At 42.0% G+C, this 27,102-nt stretch overlaps 1 protein-coding gene across 4 annotated transcripts in view; it reads right to left on the bottom strand.

The window, feature by feature from the left end:
* Positions 1-27,102, bottom strand: part of LOC120940419 (cytochrome c oxidase assembly factor 1 homolog) — a 177,524-nt gene that overhangs the window by 60,980 nt on the left and 89,442 nt on the right. For 3 of the 4 annotated variants that reach the window (XM_040353258.1, XM_040353257.1, XM_040353259.1), the window contains exon 3: positions 19,491-19,562. The gene's annotated coding sequence lies outside the window, so the exon portion shown is untranslated. The remainder of the gene's footprint in view (positions 1-19,490; positions 19,563-27,102) is intronic. The other variant, XM_040353260.1, reaches the window with a different exon arrangement.

The following is a 27,102-nucleotide window of genomic DNA, read 5'->3' on the forward strand; positions in this document are numbered from 1 at the left end:
GGAGAGGCACCTCTCGCTGGCTCACAAAGGGACACTATAAAAACAGGAGAGTTGTTTCTTTATTCTTTTTAGAAATCCTATGGCTGACGAGTTGCCACAAGTGACAGGATTGCTAGTGTGTCATTGGCCTAGGATCTGTCCTTACTTCTCCATTTACCTGTCAGATTCAGACGTTCACATTTAGGCTGCATTTACACCTAGTTTTTTTATGCACCTGTGCTTTCCATTGAAATAAACTGAAATGCAAAAAAACATGTGTTGCAATTGTACCCTGGAGTAGCTCTGGAATGACTGCCAGCCAGTTTAGTGAAAGCAAAACAGTTAATTTATTTGTATCACGGTTGAACAAAAAGACAGCTTACTTCAGCCAAAGTCAATAAACAGTCCAAATCCTGGTATCACAAACTAAACAGCATGCTCTCTGCTAATCTTTGGTCCCATACAGGGGTTAGGCTCCTCCATAGTAAGGGCGCCAGGCATAAAACACAGGGGGGTTAGCAGCCCATGTCTCAGTTAGTCTAAGAGCTCCTACTTGTCACACAGCTTGCGAGTCTCTTTTTCACTCACTTCCCTGAAGGTACCGATTTCCCTCTGCTGCCTTTCAAGCCTCCCTTACCTGGGACTTACGTTTTTTAAATAACAAACATATCTTTACTTATAGAATTGCACAGAGTGACTACAAACCTTCTCTTTTCGGGTCCCCCGCCAGCGCTCCTGGCCCCTTGAACCACCAAAATCCCAGGGCCCTAATACAAATTTAGCAATCCAGAGAGTACTTGAAGTCAGTCCTCTCCAGCCAAAATTAATTGTCCCCCTCAAAGTGAACACAGCTCAAATATCGAGTAAATATACCTGCCATCCAGGACACATTTCAGGTGTCCCGTACACAATGTATTTTGTGTTGTACTTCAATGCGTGTAAAAATGTGCATTGCCAAGATTTCTTCTTGCTGGAGGCAGCCATTTTGTTAACGCCCAGAGTGGGTTCACTTTCCTATTGTAAACTTTCCCCCTTTCCTTGGTCTCAAAAACTATATGTCACTTTCTGCAATTAAAATGTGTGCATTTCCAGCCTTAATTGAGTCTTGAATGTCGGCCTGTCTATATTGAACCGGCCAATGCCGCCCGACATTCGGCCCGTGTGTACAAGGCTTTACTTTTTTGTGTGTCCCTGACAGCAGAGTTTGTCCTGTCACCTCTCCAGCTTTTCTTTTCTCCCTCAATAACCCGTGTTCCCTCAGCACAGTCTGTGCCATTCTTGTTTCCTGCCTCTGCAGCAATACATTTTAAGCCTAGTATACACGGGTCGAATGTCGGGCGGCATTGGCTGGTTTAGCTTCTGTTGAAGAGGCATGATCGAAAAAGGTCTGCCGATCGGCTCCCGATCAGCGCTCCCAGCCAATGGCTAAGAGTGCTGAAAGGAGTGTCCTGGTGGGGCAGCCTCCCCGAAACATAATAGCTCAATTGTGTAGACTGCGGTACTAAACTACAAGTAGTTAATACAGTGACTTCTCTTGAGCTGCCAGTTTATTTTACGTTCAACCCTATTGGGTTGAATGAAAAAAAAAACTAGTAGTGTGTACCAGGCTTTAGGCTCTCAGCTGATTAGGCCTTTAGTGACTCACTGATTATTGGCACAGTGTCAAGACTGCAGGACAACTAAGGCTGTGTGAAGCTGGGTGAGACAGGTCCTTAGCAAATTTGAAACAGTATAATCATTTATTTGAAATGTTTTGCATACACCTACAAAAGGGGCCAGCATTAAGTAGTCTATCAGGACTTATTTTTTTTTACTAAAGTTCCACTTTAAATGGAAACACTACTGTACTTTTAGGTATACCACACTCAAAGTTGTTAAAGGGTTGTAAAGGCTTACTTTTTTTTTCTAATAAACTGGTTCTACGTGTAGCAATACCCCCGAAGGAGTGGTTTAAGTTTGTTCAGTCCGCTACTCTGCCTTTCAACCCTAACAACAGCCTCAGCCCCCTATGGCACACTTGGTAATAGTGTAATGACCAATGAGAAACACACACGTTATGGTAAAACACAGAAATTGTCTTTACTTCCATATTTCTGTGAAAGAATCGTAGACAGTAACAGTATATTGCAATAACTGAAATTGGGAGCAATATAGCTCAAGCCTATAATCAGGCTGCTTTCAGGGGATTCCAAACCTGAGAATGTCCCCAAGAGCAGAGGCACACTTAAATGGTAAATAAAGCACAATATGACACTTTTAAATCGGATTGGTTACCTTTACTCGGGTTGGCTCTATGAGTCCAGGCAGGAGGAGAGCAGAAGAATGACCCTCTGTGTCAGGCCTTTCTCTCCTGTCCCCTGACACCACATGCCCAACTTTAATTTAAATCAACATACAATGGCTTAATCTTCTAGATAAGCTGTCCCACACACCCACTGCATATACAGAGCCCTAAATATATATGTTGGTGCACTTAAACCCCTGGATAGCAGAGCCAAACACCACAACTGGCCCAGATAATCAAGTGAGGCAGGCAGGATCTTTCTCAGCAAGGTGAGAGGACAATGATGTCTGTATAGTGTCCCAAAAATGGATAGCCTTATCCTTTATCCCTGTGGCACTACAAGTGTCAGAAAGATGACTACCAGCAATGTCGTCTGCACCAGTGTCCCCGTTTCCTGCAAATAAGCAAAAAGCCCCCTCCCCCAATCTTGCGATCAAGGCCCAACTGAACGTCCTGAAACAGCAGACTCTCCTGGCGACCCGACTAGTCATCTCACACTGGAATGCATCACCGTCAGTGCAGATGTGCACCTGGGATCCCCCTCTCTCAGGCTGTATGTCCCGACTGGCAGCAGACGCCTAAATCGCACGGGGGACACTTATTGTTGTGGTTTCTCCATTGAGGAACCGGGGTACTTACTCTCAGGAAAAAGTCGATGTCTGCTATGAAAATGTTGATTCTGTGTTAATCTATGCAAGAGCTGTAACCGTTACTGTGCCTTTTTGATGATTGTATTTGCAGAAAACAAATAAACAAAGTTTAAAAAAAAAAAAAAAAAATCACACGGGTGAGATCACCTGAGAGGCAGCATCTCTCCCTCAGGTTTGAGCTCTTTCCCCGGCTCATGCTGACTGAGAATCCTCACGAAATCCAAATGGAGTCCTTAATTTCCTGCCAGCAGAGCATGCTGGGATTTGTAGTCCTGCCTCTTTAAAAGTCAGTAAGGGCCGCTCTGTTCTGAAACTTCATATTCCAGAGTCCTTTGCAGCTGCTTCCTGCAGCTTAGTATAGTCCCTCTGATTGGCTACTGTAACTGTCTTTAATTGACTCCTCTCCTGCCAACAGAAGCACATGGGAGGCTGCAGAGTGAACAGCTTTGTGTGAGTCAGTGAGGAGAGGGAGGGGGGTGAAAAGTCCATGCAGGAACGGATTGGCAGCTCTCTCCCTCTTTCAGGCTGGAAAGCCTGTGTACATTGCAGAGGCCAGCTTTGCGGGGTAGTGAGTGACAGAGTGAGGCACCGGCTACAAATGTATCTGCAGAGTAGTGATTAACTTCCTCTTCTGAGGTCCAAAGCCAGAGGTCTCAGCTCCTCCTCTTCTGTGTGTGCCCCCATAGCAAGCTGCTTACTATATAGAGGGCACACTTGTGGGCTTGCTCCCGAATCACACTGTGTGTGCCTACAGACAGTGGGGCTCAGCCCTCCCCCTGCTCCCTTCTCACAGGCTTTTATTAACAGCAGGCCATGAAGATGGACTCAGATAAGTATTTGGGGGCAAATAAATTAATGGAACGTTTTTACTTTAATACGTAGAATGCATTTAGGGGAAAAAATGTGTTGTGTTTAGAACCACTTTAAGTATTAGTATACTCAAAAGTAATTTTTTATGTAAATGTCTTACTTTTCTTGCTTGAGGCACCATATTTTCATAACAGTACTTCAAGAAATAGAATTGTAGATTATTCTTCTAGTGGCTATCGGTATCAGTGCAATCATCACTACTGTTGAATGACTGCTACAATAGAGCTAATCATGATAAAGAATTATCATAATTCAATTGGTCAGTCAGCTTCAATTGGTCTGACTGACTTACAATGAGATAGATGAGTAATAGGGAATAAACAGCATGCAACATTACTATGAAGGAAGTACATTCATTCCGTATATAATATACTGTAATGAGTAAATATTGCTGCTCCAAGTATATACAGGGAGTGGACAAAATAGGTTCTCAACTACGTGTGGTAGGATTTTGTACCATTCTTCAATAGGAAAAACCTCCAATTGTTTGGGGGATGAAGGGGCAGAAGTCTACATTGTATTGTGTGCTTCTGAACTTCCCAGGGAACCTCGATGATGTTTAGATCTGGTAACTGACGAGACCATTGGAGGCATTAGTCTTCATCCTCCTCATTAAATAAACAATCTTAAAATAGAGAAACATCATGGGAGAACAATTTTTGAACCACAAAATGAATGTCTAGTCTAGTCCTCTTGTTCTTTGACCCTTACATAACTATGCAGCCTCAACGGCTTCCATGAGATAGCTGCCAATGCCATTATAGATCCCCTACCACATTTAACAGGTGACAACAGTGTGGGCTGAAAGTATATGTTGTCTCATAACTTATTCAGATGCAGGTAATAAAATTAATATTCATTAGACCTCATAATATTTTGCTAATGCAGTCTATGTTTTTTCATATATTGTAATTTCTGGACTGTTTTGTTGACTTAAATATTCTTACTGTATTATTACAGGTACTTATAAAGAGCTGTCAAATTACGCAGCACATTCACATCAAATCGCTACCCTCAAGGAAGGTCCCCAACTCACATACATATACATACTAGTGAGAGATAATACCGCTCTAAAAACTATTGATCCCTTGGCTTTGCTTCCGTTCCACTAAACCAAAAGGGTGCTGGCTATGCACAGGTACATTGGATAGAAGAAGATCCTGGACTGCCGCACTCCTTAAAACGATGTCTTTATTGTACAAATAAAATCCAAAAAACAATGCAGTCAAAATGTAGTGGAAAACAGGAAAATGGTGGCTGACATGTTTCACATCATGTGATGCTTGTACAATAAAGACATCGTTTTAAGGAGTGCGGCAGTCCAGGATCTTCTTATATACATACTAGGGTCAATTTTGACAGGATCCAATTAACCTATCAGCATGTCTTTGGAGTGTGGGAGAAAACCAGAAGCCCCTCTCAAGGATCTTTCCCTGCAGATGCCAAAGAACAGAGAAATAACATGTGACCATACAACAGAACTGCAGGAATAGGGTATTTAGAAAAAAAAAAAAAAAACAATACAGTGCAACGATATACAGTATATAATTTATGTGAATAAATTATGACAATTACTACTGCTCGGTTTAGTATCACTTTAAATCTTTAACCACTTTGTGCCCGCGATATAGCTGAAACACAGCATAGGCTTAAAATGCCAGGAGGGTGTACATGGATGCCCTCCTGTTCTCGCACGCCACGTTCTGTTTTTGCTGAGTCCTCGGCTGATCACAGATTAGGGCAAAAGGCCAATCACAGCGGCCCTTTACTACTTGATCAGCTGTCAGTAAACAGAAGCTGGTTATCGGATTTATTTTCCCTTACGCTGTCAGCGTGAAGAAAAGAAGAAAGCTGCCAACTGGCTTCTGTTAGGAGGGACATCGTTCCCCTTAGTGCACACCAGTGCTGCTAATCAGTGCCCACCAGTACTGCTAATCAGTGCCCACCAGTGCCATCTATCAGTGCTCATCAGTACTGCTAATCAGTGCCCACCAGTGCTGCAAATAAGTGCCCATTAATTAGCTCCTTGAGGGTTGGGACTGATGTGAATGTACAATGTGTATATAAAGTGCTGTGTAAATTGACAGCGCTATACAAGTACCCGAAAAAAATAAGTAAATCAATTTAGTGCCTCATTATCACTTATCAGTGCTGCCTATCAGTGCCACTTATCAGTGCCAGCCATCAGTGCAGCCTCACTGTCGGTTCCCTTAGTGCCTACCAGTGCTGCTAATCAATGCCCTCCAGTGCTGCTAATCAGTGCCCACCAGTGCCATCCATCAGTGCTCATTAGTACTGCTAATCAGTGGCAATCGGTGCTCACCAGTGCTGCCAATCAGTGCCCATTAGTGCCTCATCTTCAGTGACCAACAGTGCCGCCTATCAGTGCCACCCATCAGTGCAGCTTCACTGGTTCCCTTACTGGCCTACCAGTGCTGCTAATCAGTGTCCACCAGTGCCATCTATCAGTGCTCATCAGTACTGCTAATAAGTGCCCACCAGTGCTGCCTCATCAGTGTCACCTATCAATGCCCATCCGTTTAGTCTATCGGTGGCCATTAGTGCCACCTTATCAGTGCCCATCAGTGAAGTAAAAAAAAATTACCTGGTTACAAAATTTTTATTTGCATTAAAAAAAAAACATATGGGTACAGTGCTGCATGACCACGCAATTGTCATTCAAAGTGTGAGAGAGCTGAAAACTGAAAATTGGCCTGGGCAGAAAGGGGGTATAAGTGCCCAGTAAGCAAATGGTTAAATACTTTAGATATTATTGCAAGTGCATTAACAATTAGTACTAGAAAAGCAATATTCTAATACGACCTGTTAAAAAAACAAAGCTGTCTGTCGGGTGTGTAAATGTTGTAAATGTTACTAAATACATTTAGTCAATCTCCCAGTTTAAAATACAATTTATTTCAAATCACACCATAATTCAACTTTTTCTGCATGTGCTAGGCATAGGAACCCTAAAACAAACTGTTCTTTAACTAATTTCTATAGTCCAGGTGTTACACACACACCCAGTACACTTGAGGCATCGATGGCTCATTTTGTATCTGATCCTAACACAGGCTAGAACAGATCAGTATTCCTTAGCACTGCATAAAGGTGTCAGTCTCTGCTGCATTTATATATAAAACTATAATTAGCATTAAAAAAAAAAAAAACAGATGTTACTAAATAATTAAATAGCTCTTGTGAATACATAATGTATTTAGAAGAACAAAGAAACAATCAGGGAGAGATACACACTCTTCCAGATTTGGGGATTTTAAAGTGAGAAGTGTCAGATGTTTGTAAAAAGGCAAGTACACCAAACACAGAAGGTTTTACAAAATGATCAAAAGTTTTAATATATATAATTCATAAAAACAATTATAAAGATGAATTGGACCACAGTAGTTACAAAAGCGAGATAAGTGACAGTATGCAGGTAGCCAACAAGTTTCGCACAAAGGTGCTTCGTCAGGGCCTTGAAACTTTTATTTTGGATTAAGTGGTCTGTGTGTGACATAAAAATACGCCATTAATACACATCAAATGATAAAAATATGTAATGTATTATATTGTATCAGAAGGGACATGATATCTGTGTGCTCACCAATTCTGCTAGTGACTGAACCAAAAATGTCAGAACGCGGCTCAAAGGGTCCCAATGGCACGAGGAGCAAGGATTGCCAAGGCAGTGACCAGTGGAAGCCAGATCCACTCAGTCATAAGATGTGCAGATACTAGAGCGAGTGGAGACCCCAGCAATCAACAAAATCTGTAAATTATTAAAATGTAATAATAAAGTAATATGTATATGTCTACGTATAGAGTCCGTTAAAAGACATACGTATACAGGTGTTAATTAATATACATCAATATATATAAAATATATAAACCATATATAGATAATTGTCCGGGAGATCTAATTTGTTAAGTTAGCTCAGTACCAAAGGTGCACCGATATAAAACAAATCAGTGCACACCTCTGATGTAATACTTGAGGAATTATACAAAAATAGGCTACATGTAGATGGGTTGGAACAGTGAACAGGTATAAGACCCATAAATATAATGGTAAACAAACTACTCAACAAGTGGGAGTAATATTGAATATGTATATCAAAGACCAACCATCTACAAAAATTGTTCCAAAAGGTTTTTTTTTTTACTCACATGTTCCACTAGTTATGGTATTTCCATCCATAGGAAAAACTCCCCATGGACGGGAACTAGATGTAATGTCAAGCTATCAATATAACAAGAATCCTAGTGATGTACAGAGGGGAACAACCAGCATGCATTGCTAAGAAAGATTGACATAGCATGTTGTAAAAGATAGTGCCCTGCAAGTATGAATCTAGAGGCTATTTACCTGTAACTGAGTCTGCAGAAAGATTTATTCCCAGCAATAAGGGAGTAGCTTCTCCAATGTGGCGGACACTCCGTGCTGCCAAACGGCCAAATAGGGGTTTGTGTCTCCTTGTACCATGTCCATTGTCAGCGCTGTCTGAAGTACCTGCGCTCTCACCGTCCCCATTGGTGCGCGCGCATATGCCGCGTCCATACGTACGGCGCACACGTGAAGCGCCTGACGCACGCCGGACATACACCACGCGTGCGGATCACCCAAGTGAGCCGTACGCTTAGTGTGCATATTGCGCGCGCACCCTGTCACAGATTGAAAGGACAGGGAAAAGAGGGTAGAACACACAAGGAGTCCCCCTCTCCATTGGGACACACAAATATCAGCACAAAACTCAACGCCATAGGCCTCATGCACAGCAAACCATCGGGCAGCCCTTGGGATGCGCTAGGCACAATCAGTTATGCAGAATGAAAAAAAATATAGATGTAACATTTTAATATAATTTTTACACCATGATAAAGAATAATAAAAAATTGTAAAAAATAACAGTATGTAGTAATGCCGATGTAATAATAGGCATTAGTACTTGGTGCAATGAATCCATCAACGATTCATCAACCCTTATAAAAAATTGTATATACAAGAAGATGACCTTAAAAAGTTAACAAATTAGATCTCCCTGCCAATTATCTATATATGGTATATATATTTTATATATATTTTATATATATTGATGTATATTAATTACACCTGTATACGTATGTGTTTTAACGGACTCTATACGTAGACATATACATATTACATTTTAATAATTTACAGATTTTTTGTTGATTTCTGGGGTCTCCACTCGCTCTAGTATCTGCACATCTTATGACTAAGTGGATCTGGCTTGGCAATCCTTGCTCCTCGTGCCATTGGGACCCTTTGGGCCACGTTCTGACATTTTTGGTTCAGTCACTAGCAGAATTGGTGAGCACACAAATATCATGTTCCTTCTGATAAAAATATTTAATGTATTATATTGTATCATTTGATGTGTATTAATGGTGTATTTTTATGTCACACACAGACCACTTAATCAAAAAAAAAAGTTGCAAGGCCCTGACGAAGCACCTTTGTGCAAAACTTGTTGGCTACCTGCATACTGTCACTTATCTCGCTTTTGTAACTACTGTGGTCCAATTCATCTTTATAATTGTTTTTATGAATTATATATATTAAAACTTTTGATAATTTTGTAAAACCTTCTGTGTTTGGTGTACTTGCCTTTTTACAAACATCTGACACTTCTCACTTTAAAATCCCCAAATCTGGAAGAGTGTGCATCTCTCCCCGATTGTTTCTTTGTTCTTCTTATTGTTTCTAACCACGGGATTGTGAGTTAATGTCATTTGGATCTGGAAACAATCCCACCAATTTTCTTTTTTATGTTACATAATGTATTTAGTGAAAGCAACAATATATAATGTAGTACTTGGGCCTTTAAAATAATTATGCAATTTAAAAAGAAAAAAAAATTGCCTTGGACAAAGCAGATTAAAACATATAATCCTCGTAGACAGGACAACCCTGTGCATGTGTATACAACATTCAGACCATTAAGAAGTTAACGTGTTGGATGGTTCTAGCAGTTTTCCAGCTTTGGAAATATGTTGCACCGCATGCCACATTAATAAATTACACTGCTTCCGCAAACAGAGGTCCCCTGTTTGGTGATACGCTGAGGAACAAACATTATCTATTTCAGTTCTGATCATGTGCACCTCCATTTGCAAGGCTTGGTGCCCTCAAGCTGTGTGTGTCTGTACACAGTTAAAGGAGAGATGAAGCACATGGAATTCTGATTCATAGCAAAGTCTGCATGTGACTTTTATTTGTGACTGTTTAATTGAAACCAGAACTTTCATGCAACTTGCACATTTACTTATATGTAATCTTAAAGAATCTTTAAAACGGTGTTAAATTATTAGAAAAGAAAAAACACAAAAGATAGGATAGGATGCAGATAAAGCTTTTTCAAGGTAAAAAAAAAAAGTTTTTCTACTTACCTGTTGTAATATCCTTTTCTTAGAGTACAGTATAGGACTCAGACTGCTTTAAGTTAGGACCATAAGCGGTCACATTCAGGTGAGGACACTGGCAAACCAAGTTGCTAGGACAACACAAAAAATCTCTCACTTCTCTGTAATCCTCAGTTTTTTAGCAAGAGGAAAAAACACCATGACAGAGGGGAGGGCAGCCTTGTCTCCAAGAAAAGGGTTTTACAATACTTATTTATTATTTTATACTGTAAAGCAGGGGTCTCCAACCCCCGGGCCATAGCCTTTTTTGCAGCCGGGCTGTGAAGGCTGCACTTTTAGAGGTTCGGCAAGAGCGGGCGAGCACAGAGACATCACCTCTCCTGGCCCACCCTGCATCACAGCTGTTTCGCCCACACAGCCGGCCGCGAACACAATACTGTCTGAGGTGTGTGAGAGCAGAGAGATTATGTCATCTTTCACCACCCACCCTGCCACACCACTGTCCAGTCCTCACAGCCGGCACGAACACTACACTGAGGTGTGGCAGGCAAGAGATGAAATCTCTCACTGCCCAACCCGCATTGCCGCATGTTCCACCCTCACTTGGCAAGTGAGGGTCGGTATCTGGCAAGTGAGGGTCGGTATCTGGCAAGTGAGGGTCGGTATCTGGCAAGTGAGGGTCCCCATCTGGCAAGTGAGGGTCCCCATCTGGCAAGTGACAGTCCCCATCTGGCAAGTGACAGTCCCCATCTGGCAAGTGACAGGCTGCATCTGGTGGTAGGCGATGGTGGCAAGTGACAGACTCAGGGTTCCCACTGATTCTGCATTATGGTGAGTTGAACTTTTTCTTTTTTATTACAATGTAATAATGGGAATTATGCGCTTCAATCATCCTGACACCATATTAACCATGGTGTTGTGATGATTGAAGCGCCAACACCAGCCATTTCCCCAACAAATTGCCCACGAAAAAACTCAGCGGGTCCCCAGTGTAAAAAAGGTTGGGGACCACTGCTGTAAAGGATACAGGCTCCTTTAAGTCTAAACCATGGGACATCCCCAAGCAAAACAACTGACATATCCAACAAAGCCAACAGGTCCAAACAAGGGAATAGTGTTCCAAACTTCCTACACCCAAAGTTGGTGTCAGCAGAGGTCTGAACATCTACCTATGAAACTTGTGAGTAGAAGACCAGGTTCTTTAAAGCCCAAGAGGCACTAGCTGAATGAGTCGAGTGAGTCCTAACGTAGTATTAAGTTTTCCCCTCCTCAAATTTATTGGGAAGCAATGCTGCTTTGATGGACAAACACTGACTCAGTAGGGGACTATGACACCTTACATGTCCTGTAATCCCTATGAAATATTTCCCCATCAGATCTGCCACAGAGGCTGAAAATTCCACTCTAGTAAAAAAAGAAAAAAAAGAAAGAATGGGGAGTTCCCAAAGAGATAAGAGGTGACCAAGACATTTGGAGACAGAAGTCCAAGAACCTAGGTGTGGAATTTTGAGCTGAATCCCGAACCTCATCATTGCCCTTGCACAGTGTGTGCTGGCCAGCCCCCACTCCCCGTAGCATAGTACTTTTATTCATACAATGTTTTATTGTGAGGATGTGAATTACACCTAGGACATGCAGGTACGAGAGGTGTCTACATATGTATAGTGTAGTAGTTGTAACATACAGTGTTTTATTTTGGGGATATGAATATTAAATTATACCCAGGAAGTGATGACATGAGTGGAGGAAGTCAGAGCTAGCACGCCCATTAGACTTGATATTATCTTATTGGTCAATCAGAGAGGAGGTCCTCTCTCCTCGGATATAAATGTGACTATTCTGAAACTGAAAGTAATGATGCCCTGGAGGAGGGGCGAAACGCGTTGATGCATTGCCAGTTTCCTAACCAAAGACGCTACTTCTGCCCCCCCCCCCCCATGCAATGCACATCCACCCATGGCAAACCCGAAAGAGCCTCACTTTTTGTCCTATGAGCGTTTTTATCTGCAATCCTGTAAGTGTTGCTTATGATTGCGCAAATAAACATACTTTTATAGTACTTCACTGTGCTTCTGTACATTTGGCACTCATCAAGAGGTTAACATTTTGCAAACAAGGCCATGCTGTAACAAACTATGTAAAAAGGGTTGCAGCCCCGTGACACACTGTTCTCAGCCTAAGGAGCTCTCGCTGCCCACCCCAATTGTCCAAGGCAGGGACCTGGTGCTCAGGGACTACCCCCAATATGGAAAGGGGAACTGGAATTTGCCACTTTGGAAGGGCATATGCCCTCCTCCATGGGGAGGGTCTTAAGACACTAACTGCTGGGACTCAGATCACCACTGCTCTGAACCCATAGAGCATGCTACAGCAACTTCATTGCTATGAACTGTTATACAAAGGGTAAACATCACCCGAGTCCAATGCCAAAATGCAACATTACATTATGTGTTTTATATTGCCACAGTGGCTTCAATACAGCCAGTCACCCGCTGCGACACAGTCCTATGTGAATACTACACGCTGTATTTGTTCAGCTGGGGACCTTAGAGCCAAAATTTATATATTTATGTATTTGTTCGGCTGTTATGCGAGTAGCCTGCAAATTTTAATAAATGATCGTTTTTTACTGCAAAACGGAGAGCACTTAGATTCTCTTTTATCTTTCCGCTTACCTGCTATGCCTGCTGAGCTTTAAAGGGGATTGATTTCTGTGGAGTCCCAAATTGGAAGACTAACTTGGTGGCATCCAACCTGAGTTCTGTCTGCTTTGCATGACTTCCTGGTAATTCAGGGGTTCATGCCGGGAGGTAAGAGTACCTAGAGAGACTTATGGTGGAGGGACAGTCACCTATTTATGAACGGTTCACCACTGGTGGATTACTTTATGGATAGTTTTTCACTTGACACATGCTTAATTTATTTTATTATCCTCTATAGTGGATATTTTTGTTAATTAATGCGCTGCACTTCTTTCTTTGTATATTATTTATCAGAATTTTGTGTTTATTCTATAGTGTTCAGCTTGTATACAGGGGGTTATTTTGGTTGTTACATATTTATATTTTTGCGCTGATTGCACATCTTTTGCTTTATAATTTTAATGAATGGCTACGTGTCTTAATAAACTCCCTTCCACGAAAAAGTTGTATCCCTATTGTGGGGTCACCAGTATGGCATTTGTAAATTTAAATCATATCCAGTCTCAAGTGTCTCTTCTCCAGTGCTCGCAACCTTTCTTTATAACCAATATCCTCAAGACCCTTTATTAGCTTTGTTGCCCTTCTTTGTACTCTCTCCATTTCCAGTACATCCTTCCTGAGGACTGGTGCCCAGAACTGGACAGCATACTTGAGGTGAGGTCAGACCAAAGACTTGTAGAGTGGGAGAATTATCACTTTATCCCTGGAGTTAATGCATGCCAATATTATATTTTGTTTGCTTTGGTAGCAGCAACTTAGCATTGCATGCCATTGCCGAGTCCATCATCTACTAGGACCCCCAGGTCCTTTTCCATCCTAGATTCCCCCAGAGGTTTTCCCCCCAGTATATAGATTACATTCATATTTTTGCCACCCAAATGCATTATTTTAAATTGTTCTACATTAAACCTCATTTGCCATGTAGTTGCCCACCCCATTCATTTGTTCAGATCTTCTTGCAAGGTTTCCACATCCCGCGGAGAAGTTATTGCCCTGCTTGGCTTAGTGTCATCCACAAATACAGAGATTGAACTTTTTACCCCATCCTCTGGGTCATTTATGAACAAATTAAATAGGATTGGTTCCAGTATAGAACCCTGGGGGACCCCACTACCCACCCCTGACCATTCAGAGTACTCTTCATTTATCACCACCCTCTGAACTCACCCTTGTAGTCAGTTTTCAATCCATGTACTCACCCTATGGTCTATGCCAATGGACCTTAATTTGTACAGTAAACGTTTATGGGAAACTGTCACATGCTTTTGCAAAATCCAGATCCAGAGTAAATCAGCCCCAGTGAATCAAATCTTCCTGGCTTTTCTTACAAACGGACTAGTGATGATAAAAATACATAACGCCAGGGATCTCCTCATTGCAACATGTGAAAACCATAAAAAATGTATCTTTCTATTTAAAAATAGTATTTGTAGTGATGTGTCATATTATTAAAATGTCACAATACTTTGCATACACATGAATACCGCATTCATCAAATTCCCGTGTTTCAAGAGGAAATAACAAGAACACAACAGAAAACCAAAATATAGTGCAAAGTTTGTATTCTGAATGCATTATATAATTATGGTATGCGGAAAAAATGAAGAAAAAAAAAAAGAGCATATTTGTGCTAAAAATAAAAACGAACCGTTATATTGCCAATTGTATCTGAATGATTCATTGCCTACTGCCTTTTTTGTTGTTTCTACCCTGGTCCACATTGATGCGATTTGGCATGCGAATTGACATGTCAAATTGCATGCCAAATCAGCAGCAATTGCACTTATTCCCAAAAGTAGTTTCTGTACTACTTTTGGCAATTTCAGGGTGCGACTTCCATTGATATCTGAATAATAAAATGATGTTAAGCGCTAAAGTAATGGTGAAAAAACATATATATAAGCTAGATAGCCAACACACTGTGGATTGATATCTGTCCAGAAACCCGCACAGATGTCTCTAAAATGGGCCCCGAAGTTGGGACTGACATGCGGGAATGAAATCGTGTGACTTCAGCTGAACTCGCACAATTTCATTCCCGCAGTCAGTGTGAACCTTGGCTAAATAAAGCAAATGACTGCAATGAAGCAGATATATAAGGAAAATGTGCTTATCGCCAGGAGACAAGAGACGGACAGGAAATGTTCCCTGGTGTCATATAGAGAAGGCATCCCTGACACCCATTTAGACATGCTTTCTTACTGATCACCCCTCCCTATCAATCATGAGCTAGGCTGGGCTGCATACACATTTAAAGGGCCACAAGAGATTATTAAAGTGGGGTTCCGGACATAATTTTTTTTTTTTTTGCAATCTCAACATCATTACACTGAAAATTCTTCAAAACATATCAATATTTCATGATCGGTAAATAAATCTGTGCTGATGATATCTTCTCAGCGCTCTTGTGGCCATTTTCATGATAGCTGTGGGCATGTGAAGCCCATTTCATTTGGCTCAATGGTTTTCCCGAGAGAGGTGCATGCTGGGTAACCAGCATGCACCTCTAGATCTCGCACATGTGCAGTTAAACATCGCTCATATCGCCGTTAGTTTGTATTGTTGCCATGACAACGGGCGGCGACGGAGGAATGTCCCGCCCCGTTGTTATGACAACGAAGATCTCGCGCATGCACAGTTAGACTCCTGGGAAATGGTGACACTCATGTCCCAAGAGGCCAGGCGAGTTAGGAAGGGAAGTTGATCCACCGCTGACTAGGAACTAGTAACAGCCATTTAGAGGCAAGTAAAACAATTTTTTTTTTTTCGAAATGTATTTTTTTTAGATTAAAGGGAAGCGATTAATATGAAGTTTATTTTTAGGGTGGACCTCCGCTTTTAAGTTAAAGGGTTAGTAAAGGTTCCCGTTTAAAAAATAAAATAAAATAACAAACATGTCATACTTACCTCCACTGTGCAGTTCGTTTTGCACAGAGTGGCCCCGATCCTCGTTTTCTGGGGTCCCTCAGCGGCTGTCTCAGCTTCTCCCCGCAAGAGCTAACCCCCGTTCTGGGAAGCGTTCTCCCAAGGGGGTTAGCTTGCGGGTGCTCTCCCATAGCCGCCGACTTTTTTACTCTGCAAATCATTGATTTGACTGACAGCAGCGGGAGCCAATGGCTGCTATCAATCATCCAATGAAGGAGCCGAGAAGCCCGGCCAAGAAGCCAGCGCGTTAATGATGTGGGACTTTCGACGGCTCAGGTAAGTAAACGGGGGGCGGGGAGGCTGGGGGGCTTGTAAGCATCGGATGTTTTTTCACCTTAATGCATAGGATGCATTAAGGTGAAAAAACACATAGCTTTACAACCCCTTTAAGTCTATGCAAAGAAATCTTTGACTTTAGACAACTACCCGAGTCCGTAAACTGAGCCCATCAGCTATCGAAAGTCATCTCTCAGTATTTTTTTTTTACCATGTTGGAGTCCACAATTACGTTTACAGCTCAAGACAAATGAGCCAAGACTGCCAGAGGAATGGCACTACAGTGGATTTATACACCCAAAATATCTGTGCCCTAAACACCTCCAAAATAAAAAAGCAGAGCAGAATAGTAATGGAAGTGAATGAGTAAAAGAAGTGACTACTATTCCCATGGCTCTGTTCAGCTGGCCCCCCAGAAGATTGAGTTACAGATAGGCAACCACAAAAGAAACAGCTACTGCTACCGCTTCAAAAAAGAATTAAATCAGCTAATGTATCACTTTTTTCTTTCATTGTTTTGTATGTACAGTGGAACCTTGAATTGTGAGTAACGCGGTTAATGAGCGTTTCACAATACGAGCACTGTATTTCCTAAAATCCTAACTCGGTTTGCGAGTGTTGTCTCGCAAAACGAGCAGGATTCAGGCCAAAGCGGTGTGCAGTACTGCGTTTGGCCTGAGGTGGGGGGGGGGGGGGGGGGCGGAGCAGAATGGTGACGATCTGCGCCGTTCAGAAACGGCCGGAAAGGCCCAAGGACAGTTCGGCTGACCAGGGCAAACCTCGGAAAGGCTTGTGAACGGAGTCTTTACAAGGTTTGCCGAGGTCAGCCGATCTGTCCTCGGGCCTTTCCGGACATTTCCGAGGCTCTTCCGCACCCCCGCCTCTGGCCGCATGCGGTATTGCATGCCATTGATGTCAATGTGGAACAAATTATTATAGTTTCCATTGACTTCAATGGGGAAACTTGCTTTGCTATGCGAGTACTTTGGATTACGAGCATGCTCCTGGAACAGAATATGTGTAAACACACAGCTCCCGTTCCTTTCAGGGGGAGAAATGACTGATCGCATATTCATACAATGTATGAACAGCGATCTGTCATTTCCCCTAGTCAGTCCCACCCCCCCTTCAGTTAGAACACACCTAGGGAACATAATTAACCCCTTCCTCGCCCCCTAGTGTTAACCCCCTTCCCTGCCAGTGACATTTTTACAGTAATCAATGCATTTTTATAGCACTGATCGCTATAAAAATGCCAATGGTCCCAAAAATGTGTCAAAAGTGTCCAAAGTGTCTGCCATAAGGTCGCAGTACCGATAAAAACTGGTTGATCGCCGCCATTACTAGTCCCAAAAATATGTCAAAAGTGTCCGAAGTGTCTGCCATATAGTCGCAGTACCGATAAAAACTGGTTGATCGCCGCTATTACTAGTAAAAAAAAAATATTAATAAAAATGCCATAAAACTATCCCCTATTTTGTAGACGCTATAACTTTTGCGCAAACCAATCAATAAACGCTTATTGCGGTTTTTTTTTGTAAAAAATGTAGAAGAATACGTATCGGCCTAAACTGAGGAAAAAAATATTTTTTTTATATATTTTTGGGGGATATTTATTACAGCAAAAAAAGTAAAAAATATTCTTTTTTTTTTTCAAAATTGTCGCTTTATTTTTGTTTTTAGCGCAAAAAATAAAAACCACCGAGGTGATCAAATACAACCAAAAGAAAGCCCTATTTTTGGAAAAAAAATCAACCAATTTTGTTTGGGAGCCACGTCGCACGACTGCGCAATGTTCAGTTAAAGCAGTGGTTCTCAACCTGGGGGTCGGGACCCCCTCGGGGGTCAAATGATGATTTGCCAGGGGTCACCGAATCCTGGGCTGTTCTTGAAGCCCGCACTGCTCTCCCTGCCTTTTTACGGCTGCCCAGCAGGGCTGTCCCTGGAGCCTGTGGCCACCCAGCTGGGCTGTTCCTGGAGCCGGTGGTCGCCATCTCAGCCTCTTCGCAGCCACCCATTCAGTTCACGGCATGGCTGGAGGGCAGAGACTAGAGGTCAGCTGACTGTTGAGGAATGTCAAGTGGGAGGGGCTGGAGGAGACCCTATCCCCTGATTTCAGCATAGGTGTCACTGCTACGAGACAACGCAAAGTCGGAGACACAGTGAGTAACACTACCTGGGATTATAGTTGCCATTAACGCAGAATGCAGAGAGCCGTGGCGAGGCCTGCAGCTTAACCATGTATTTGCAAATGCGTGCAACCAATCCTCTGCTTTTAACATACACAGTTAGACAGTTGAATTTGGCCTGCTGTTTGGGTGGTAAGTGTGAGCCTGGTTATCATGTATACAACTTTATTTATACTTACTGTTTGCTTAAAAACACATCTCATTCAAAGTCCCAAAAACTCCCCTCTCTTTCAACCAACAGGGATATAGGCGTATGTTTTTCATATGCCTCATTTAAAGTCCCAATCCTAGTTTTCTTTATTGTGATAATAATTTTACCGTTAGGGGTCCCCACAACTTGGGAAATGTTATTAAGGGGTCATCGCACTAGAAAGGTTGAGAACCACTGAGTTGAAGCAACACAGTGCCGAATCGCAAATAGTGGCCCGGTCATTGACCAGTAAAATGGTCCGGGGCTGAAGTGGTTAACAGCATTTGCAAAATATGGATCTTTTTCCTAGCAGTAACAGATTTGAAAGTCCGTATGTCAAGATGGATTTTGCTTGTGTCCTCTTTAATAAATGATGGTCACTGAATAATGTACTTCCTCTAACATTCAAGAATTCTTGCCTAGTGCATCATAGTAATTTGGAACTAGGTCTGCTATATACAGACTAAGTTGTTTCATAAAAACACTCATTTTAATTTTAGATGAATTCAGTAGTTGGTGTATGTTGATGACAAATACCTGACAGGTGAAAACTCTACTGTGTGTGGAACAGAAGGTAGACAGACATCAACGTGCTTGCCAAACAGGACAGAGAGAAAAGCAAAGGATATAAGCAGAGGATTAGGAATAAACCACACCTCAGACATAACGCACTGTCAGCAACATAAAAACACACTGGGCAGAGGTGTGTTGTACGGAAGCCAGTGGATCTGGGAGCCTAATTAAGCCTTCAGTACAAAGGATGATCACAGTTAGCCAGCAGAAAATGCAACGTCTGCTGGCACCCTCCCAGCAATAACAATTCGCTTAATTGTTTTTTGTTTCCTGGAAGCAATGACTGACAAAAAAAACAAACAATATGGTTCCATCTCATACATATTAAAAGGTACAAAATATGCCACCTGGTACAACATTTACAATGCAATATACAGTATGTGTATTGTTGTGAGGGGCTTATCCTTTGACCAACAAAAAATAATTTGGAGTCAGGTGTATGTTCGATGTTTCCAACACAATTTTGTTTACCTGTTGTTCAGTTGAAGTACAATAAGAAGACTTTGTGGTACCCCTGAAGATGGAAAGGTGAAGTCCGTACTGCTGAAAAGAATTATTAAAATCCATTAGTGCACAGTCAAGCAGATAGATTGCAAATAAATCAGCACCTTTGCTACTTTCCTTAGGACTGAGCATCCTAAAAAGATCAGTGCAAGCGTATGTTGTATAATTTTCAAATGTGGGCCAAATGAACCATTTAGGGCAGGGGTCTCCATACTTTTCAAGCAAAGGGCCGGTTTAATGTCTTTGAGTCTTCAGGGGGGCCGGTTTCTGACCAATGGGGGTAGAAAATGCCCCAGGGCCGAGCATCAGTGAGAATAAACATGGCCCCGGTGTTGGTGGGCAGTACTAGGAGGAATAGTGCTCCATCATTGCTATAAGTGGAAGAAATAGAGCCCCATTGTTGGTGTCATTGGGAGGAATAGAGCCTCATATCGTTGGGAGCAATACTGCCCCAAGGGCCGGATAAAGGCTAGCAAAGAACCACATCTGGCCCTCGGGCCACAGTTTGGAGAACCCTGATTTAGGGCATACTGTACAATTTTCAAATACAGTAAGACCTTGGTTTGAGAGTAAACTTGGTTTGAGAGCGTTTTGCAAGACAAGCAAAATGTTTTTATAAATTTTGCCTTGATATACAAGCGATGTCTTGATATAAGAGTAGTGTCATGTCACAACTGAGTATAAAAAAAGAAGAGAGGAGCCTCTAAGTGTAGCAATATGGTTACATTTAATGAAGGTACATTAGCAACTTATTGCTACACTTAGAGGTGCCTCTCTTCTCTTTTATACCCTGTAAAAAAATAATGCTTTGATATACAAGTGCTTTGGATTACAAGCATGTTTCTGGAATGAATTATGCTCACAAACCAAGGTTTTACTGTATGGAACAAATGAACCTTGAGGGGTCTGTATGCATTTCCTGCACTTGAAACACGTCTATATGAGCTTTTAACACTGCAAAAGAGTGTTAACCTCATAACACATAATCGCATTGGGATGTCTACCATATTATTCTGCCTGACTTTTTGTGGTGGATACAGGGTGGCCCCAATTCATTTACACCATGCACTGTTTGCACACAATTAGCCGGATTCAGGTAGGGGCGCGTATCTTTAAGGATGGCTACGCTACGCCGCCTTAAGTCAGAGAGGCAAGTACTGTATTCACAAAGCACTTGCCTCCTAACTTACGGCGGCGTAGCGTAAATGGGGCCGGCATAATAGCGCCTAATTCAAAGGAGGATGGGGGGGGCGTGTTTTATGTTAATGTTTGGTGACCCGACGTGATTGACGTTTTTTTTACGAACGGCGCATGCGCCGTCCGTGTACATATCCCAGTGTGCATTGCTCCAAAGTACGCCGCAAGGACGTTTTGGTTTTGAAGTGAACGTAAATTACGTCCAGCCCCATTCACGGACGACTTACGCAAACAACGTAACATTTTCAAATTTTGACGCGGGAATGACAGCCATACTTAACATTGGCTACGCCACCTAGGGGGCAGCTTTATCTTTACGTGGCGTATCTCTTACGGAAACGGCGTATCTTTACTGCGACGGGCGCACATACGTTCGTGAATCGGCGTATCTAGTCATTTACATATTCTACGCCAAACTCAACGGAAGCGCCAACTAGCGCCCAGCGGAAAAATTGCACCCTAAGATACGACGGCGTAGGAGACTTACGCCGCTCGTATCTTAGCCTAATTAAAGCGTATCTGGTTTCCAGAATACGCTTAAATTTACGACAGCGCAGATTTAGAGTTACGACGGCGTATCTACTGATATGCCGGCATAACTCTCTATGAATCTGGCTAAATGTCCAGAAAATAGCTGTTTGAGAAACGAAATGAAGAGAATACACATTTTCTCTTGTAATTTGTTGTGGTTATTAATTGAATACACAAGGTTAAAAAGACAAAATCCAAGTTAGGGTCCGTTTAAGTGTCAAATGTTGTGATTAGGTTAAAACGGATATTCAGCTTTACTTCCAGTCTTTTACAGTTTAACAGGCTCCTCTGCTGTACTGAAAATACCTACTCTGATTTCAAGGTACGCTATGAGTTTCTCACAGTGTGCGCTAGAAGTTGCAGCTAGTCTGACAGAGCCCGCTTTGTGGAACTCCAGCATCATCTAGTCTCCTCATTAGCCTGACTTTCCTTGGCTTACCGCTTTGGTTTTCAGTTCTTTCAATCATGGAGGCTCCACATCATATGAGCATTGCCTAGGGTGGTCAGGAAGCCAAGTACAGCACCCTGCCAGCACCTCCCAACAGCAAGTCTCACTGATGTCAATGGCTATAAAATAACATATGTAATAAAAACAGAAAATTGAATTTAAAAAGCATACTGATTTAGGAGATGGTTGGAACACGGGAATGAAGGGAGAGCTTAGGTTTAGTTCTACCAGCCTTATTAGGATTTTGGTGAATTCATGGTTAGGTATTATGGTAAGCCTAAAGATTAGGGCAAAATGTATATGGGGTACTTGTTTTCAGCACAGGAAACCCTGTTCCGGAATTACCCGTCATAATTCGGTGCCAATGTGCCAAGGTTGGGGACATAGGTGTGCGTAGCCTATTGCATTAGGGTGTGCACCTCAAAGCTCAAACACACATGCGTGTGTGTAAATATGTATAGGGCAGTAGGGTAATGGACAGTGTCAGTAGGGCAGAGGTTGTGTCTGTAGAGCAGTGGATGGTGTCAGTATTTTTTACAATATTTTCTTTCAATGATTTTTTTATACATTTAAAAAAAATAAAAAATTGGAGCTCCATTGGGGGGCTTTGGTGAAATATCAGGGGTCTAAACAGACCCCTGATGTCTCACCTTAGAGACAGAGAAAGGGACTGAAGACAGATTCCCCAGTCCCTTTTCTCTGCAGCCAACCTGCAGGGGGAATCTGCGCAGCACAGGGTGATTAGGGTGTGCCCAGGCACACCTGGCACACACTGTGCGCATGCCTATGGTTGGGGAAATGAAATGGGAACAGTAGTCTAAGTGAGATTTATGACCAATAAACCACATATCAAATTTGTTTCTGCTACTTCTAGGATGACATCATTATGGAGGATCTAAACTTGATTACCTTAGTGTAGGAGCAGGTAACCTTCGAGAGGTGGAGATCTACCTGAACAACACGAAAAAGATTAAAGATCACTGGGGTTTCCGAAACCCTTTTATTTTTTTTAAAGGCCTAACTAAATATTAAGAAAAACGTAGAAAAATATAATAAAACGAATGTCACTGTAAAAATATAAACTTAGCCACCTAAAAGTGGACAATGTCAGTCAGTAGACCAGTGGACAGTGTCAGTAGGGCAAAAGTTGGTATCAGTAGGGCAGAGGATGGTGTCAGTAGAGCAGTGGACGGTGTCAATAGGGCAATGGACAGTGTAAGCGTTTTTTTTGTTTTATTATCTTCCCTGATGGGGGGTCTTTGGTAAAATATCAGTGATCTAAACAGACCCCTGATGTCTCACTTTTAAAACAAAAGAAGTGATTGAGGACACGGTCCTCAATCTCCATCTCTGCCACCTCAGCTGCGCAGAAGGAATGAACAGGAAGAAATATGCAGTCTCCCTGTTCATTCACAAACTGAAGCATTGTAAACACAGTTAACTACGCTTCAGTTATAAATGAACACAGTGAGTCATCCATACTGGTGTTCATTCAGAAAAGGATGGGGTCGTGAATAACACATTTACCGCCCCTTTCCCAGCTTTCCATCTTGAAACAGTCCCTAACAGCAGTCGGTGAGAGAGGAGAGGAGGAGAAGCCAGATGTGCTGCGAGGGGGGTTTGGGTCAGGGGAGCACAGAGGGGGGCCTGGGCAGCAGAATAAAGTGCAACCTGTACAGGAGGGGGTGACCTGTGTGTCAGGGGTGGCAAGATCCTAACCCCTGTAGTTTCCACTTGCAGCAGCTGAAAGCTGGTAGGAGGGAGGGGAGAAGCCGGTTTTCAGCTGCTGCAGGGGGATCTATAAGGGATCGGTTCTAGTCAATGCCAAACCCACTGCCCCTCCTGTTCAGGTTCCCATTCCTTTTACTGCTCAGGCCTCCCTGTAAGCCCCCCTGCTCCCTCCCTTGCACCGCTCCTGGCATCCCTCTGCATATAACAGAGGAGCAGTCAGGTTTATCATGATCAACAGGTTGCCGACCCCTGCCTTAGAGCATCAGTAAGAGTGTTCAGAAAGGTATTCTGCATTATGACTACGTGAAAGGTTATGTTCATGCTAGTCTCAAATTTTTTTTTCAAAGCTTTCTTAACTGAGCACAAAACATAGCTAGTTTCATAAGTTGACAACATTTAACTAGATCTCAATTCTATGCATCTTAGTCTTGCAAATATGAATAAGTGCTTACGGTGGCCTTTAACCATATGACTGAATATTCTTGTGTAATACATGTGAATCGCAAGCTAAAATATCAGGAAAAGGGTCTTGTGTTTCTCATTTACAATAAATAACATTAAGATATAAAATAATCCTCATAAGCATCGCAAGGAACCTTATAAAATTACTTGCACAGTACATTAGCTTGAGAAGAATGTGTTCTTTATCTTTTAACTTAGTATTTCCTCATGCTAAAACATGGGGGCTCCACACAAGATTTTTTGATTAATATCATCTCCTTCAAAACAACAAAACAAACCCATTAAGGCCATTACAATGCTACTCCTGGCAAATGTATAAATACACCATTTAAAAAAAATTGTATTTAATATGTTTTACCTGGCAAAGGATTTTTAATTTTGGCCTGCCGTTCTTGAGAAAAACACAACTCTGCCGATCAGTACAATCCACTTTACAGCTTCCTACTTACTGTATAGAGGTGATGATGTGAATTCACTGTCCAACAATCAGGTTGGAGAAAAGGCGACATAAAACGCTACACAACTGACCCAGAGATTGGAATTACTGAATCACTTAAAAGTGTTTGTAAAACTCAGACATGACATATGAACAAAGCATATCCCTCTATAGTGTGTACTTGTCTCAATTAAAAACACTTAGTATCTCTTTTGTCTGCTGCTTCGTTCCTTTGCTACCAGCATGAATCACTACTGACAAATTTTCCTGACACCAATAGCAAAATGGTGGCAAGAGGAGGAGGGGGGGGGGGTTCTGTTCAGCTCAGTTCCTGTGTGCACTGTGAAGGATGGTGTGCCCCCTCCCTCCAATCTGCTCTCAGAGCTCTCTTCACTGAGCTCTGTAGAGTGTAACTTCAGCTCTCCGCCTTCTTTTTTTCTAAACTCTCAGACAAGCTTTATAATTCAGCACAAATGTAGAGAAGAGAACACTGAAGACAGACAGATACAATTTATGTAGGAGTATTTGTTTTATCGCTGTGTATTACCTGAGGCCAGTCACTTCAATTCATATTCCTGGCTATGCTCTCTTTCGGAGAGACAGAGTAAAAAGAAAGGTGATGGTGGCTGTCTCTATGTGAGAAGTGATCTCAAAGCGAGTGTGAATGAGGACCTAGTTGGAGAGTGTGATGCGGCTAAAGCATTATGGGTGGAACTGTACATGGGTGTGCGTACTACACAAAAGGTAATCATTGGAGTTTGTTATAAGCCACCCAGTGTTAATGAGGAGGTGGACAATCGGCTCCATGCACAGATAGAAAGGGCTGCAAGGGAGGGGATGGTGGTAATGATGGGGGATTTTAACTACACGGAAATTGATTGGAGTAATGGCACTGCAGGAACAGTTAAAAAGAAAAAATGTATAAACCTATTACAAGACAATTCTATTGTACAGTTCATAGAGGCCCCCGACTAGAAATGATGCTCTGCTGAACCTGAAAATCTCAACCCATGCAGAGCTTATTACCAATGTTCATATGAATGGACATCTGGGTAGCAGTGACCACAAAATGATTTCATTGAATGTGAGACCCCATACACACTATTAGATTTTCTGCAGGTTTTTGGCTTCAGATTTACCAAAACCATGTAGTACAAGGGTCTGCCTGATTGCATACAAATTCAAACTCTTAAGGTTTAACCTCACATTATATGGTTTTGGTAAACATTAAGATATAAAAACACATACTGGAAAGATAAAAACACTTAACTTTAAGAGAGCAAGGAGGGCTGCTCTCCAAGACTTAAAGTGGATGTAAACCCGAATTTTTTATTTTTTTTGCAGTCACAATGTAGAGTATAAGATCCCTCAGGGTGGAGCTACGCTTTAAATGCTCACAAATGTATCCTCTGTCCCAAAAATCCCTTTTATTTTCTGGAAAAAGCAATATTTATCAGCATATTTTAAATTTCCTGTTCATGTTTTTAAAGTTTAGCATTATCACATGAATTATAAATACTATTTTGCTTTCATTTATACTTGAAGATTCTTCAATAGCAAGTGGAGAGCAGTTAATGGTGAAAAATCTATTTTTTAATTACTGTTCATAGGCAACTTATATTTATCCTCAAGTAAAACGCACTTGATTTTTAATATGATCCGAGTTGTATGAATTGACCATCCAGAAAACTGTGTTCACAAGGCCAGCAAAATAAAAACAAAAGCATTTAGCTACATCACTGCAATTTCTTTTTCCTTCATTCAAAACATTTCAATGGTTCACTTTTAGGATTAAATGCCATGAATTAGGACCCTATGGACTGGTGGATGAAAACGGACTTGTGTTCATTTACACATGCCTACTTTCAATCTGATCCGATCCACTAAAAACAAACTGAGGGAGATCCATGCCCTTCTGTCCAGAAGGATCAGATTGGAGGGCAGTCAGGTGTAAATGGACTTTGCTGTCCATATAGCAGAGCAGGCTCGGCCGTTGTCTGCATAAACTGAGCGGATATGGACCTATCATCCGTCTGCTCTATTTAGCAGGAGATCAGCAGACAGCAGACCCCTGCTAATCTAATCGGAATCCCCCCCCCCCCCCCTGTGAAAAGAACCTAAGAGCTCATTTTGACAGCTGTGTTTTAGGTAATTATTCGTTTTGGAAAAGATTAAAGTGGTTCTAAAGTCAGAAGGTTTTTTATCTGAATGTATTCTATGCATTAAGATAAAAAATAACCTTCTGTGTGCAGCAGCCCCCCTTAGCCACCCTTATACTTACATGAGTCCCATCTCGATCCAGCGATGTTGCCCGATAGTCTTGACTCTCCGGGATCCCCTCCTAATTGGCTGAGACAGCAGCGGGGCGCCATTGGCTCCTGCTGCTGTCAAAGATGGTAAGCCAAAGAGGAGAAAGAGGGGAAGGAGCCGAATCTCTGCTCCGTGTCTGAATGGAGACAGAGCAACAGCTTGGCATGTGTGCTACCATAGCAAGCAATCGGCAGGAGAGAGGGGCCAAGAGCGCTGGCGGGGAAAGAGGAGGATCTGGGCTTCTCTGTGCAAAATGACTGCACAGAGCAGGCAAGTATAACATGTTTGTTATTTTTTAATAAAAAAAAAACAAAAAAAAAAACAAGACTTTAGTATCACTTTAACTGTAAACATCAGGTGGTGTATCAAGTGTTAGGATTAGGAAAGTGGATGGGGTTAACTGCGAAAGTGAGGATAGGTGTTAGTGATCGGTGATATTTGAGGGGACGCGATTACAGTGAAAT

This window comes from Rana temporaria, chromosome 5, assembly GCF_905171775.1.
Source record: "Rana temporaria chromosome 5, aRanTem1.1, whole genome shotgun sequence".
In the NCBI taxonomy this organism is placed as follows: Eukaryota; Metazoa; Chordata; class Amphibia; order Anura; family Ranidae; genus Rana; species Rana temporaria.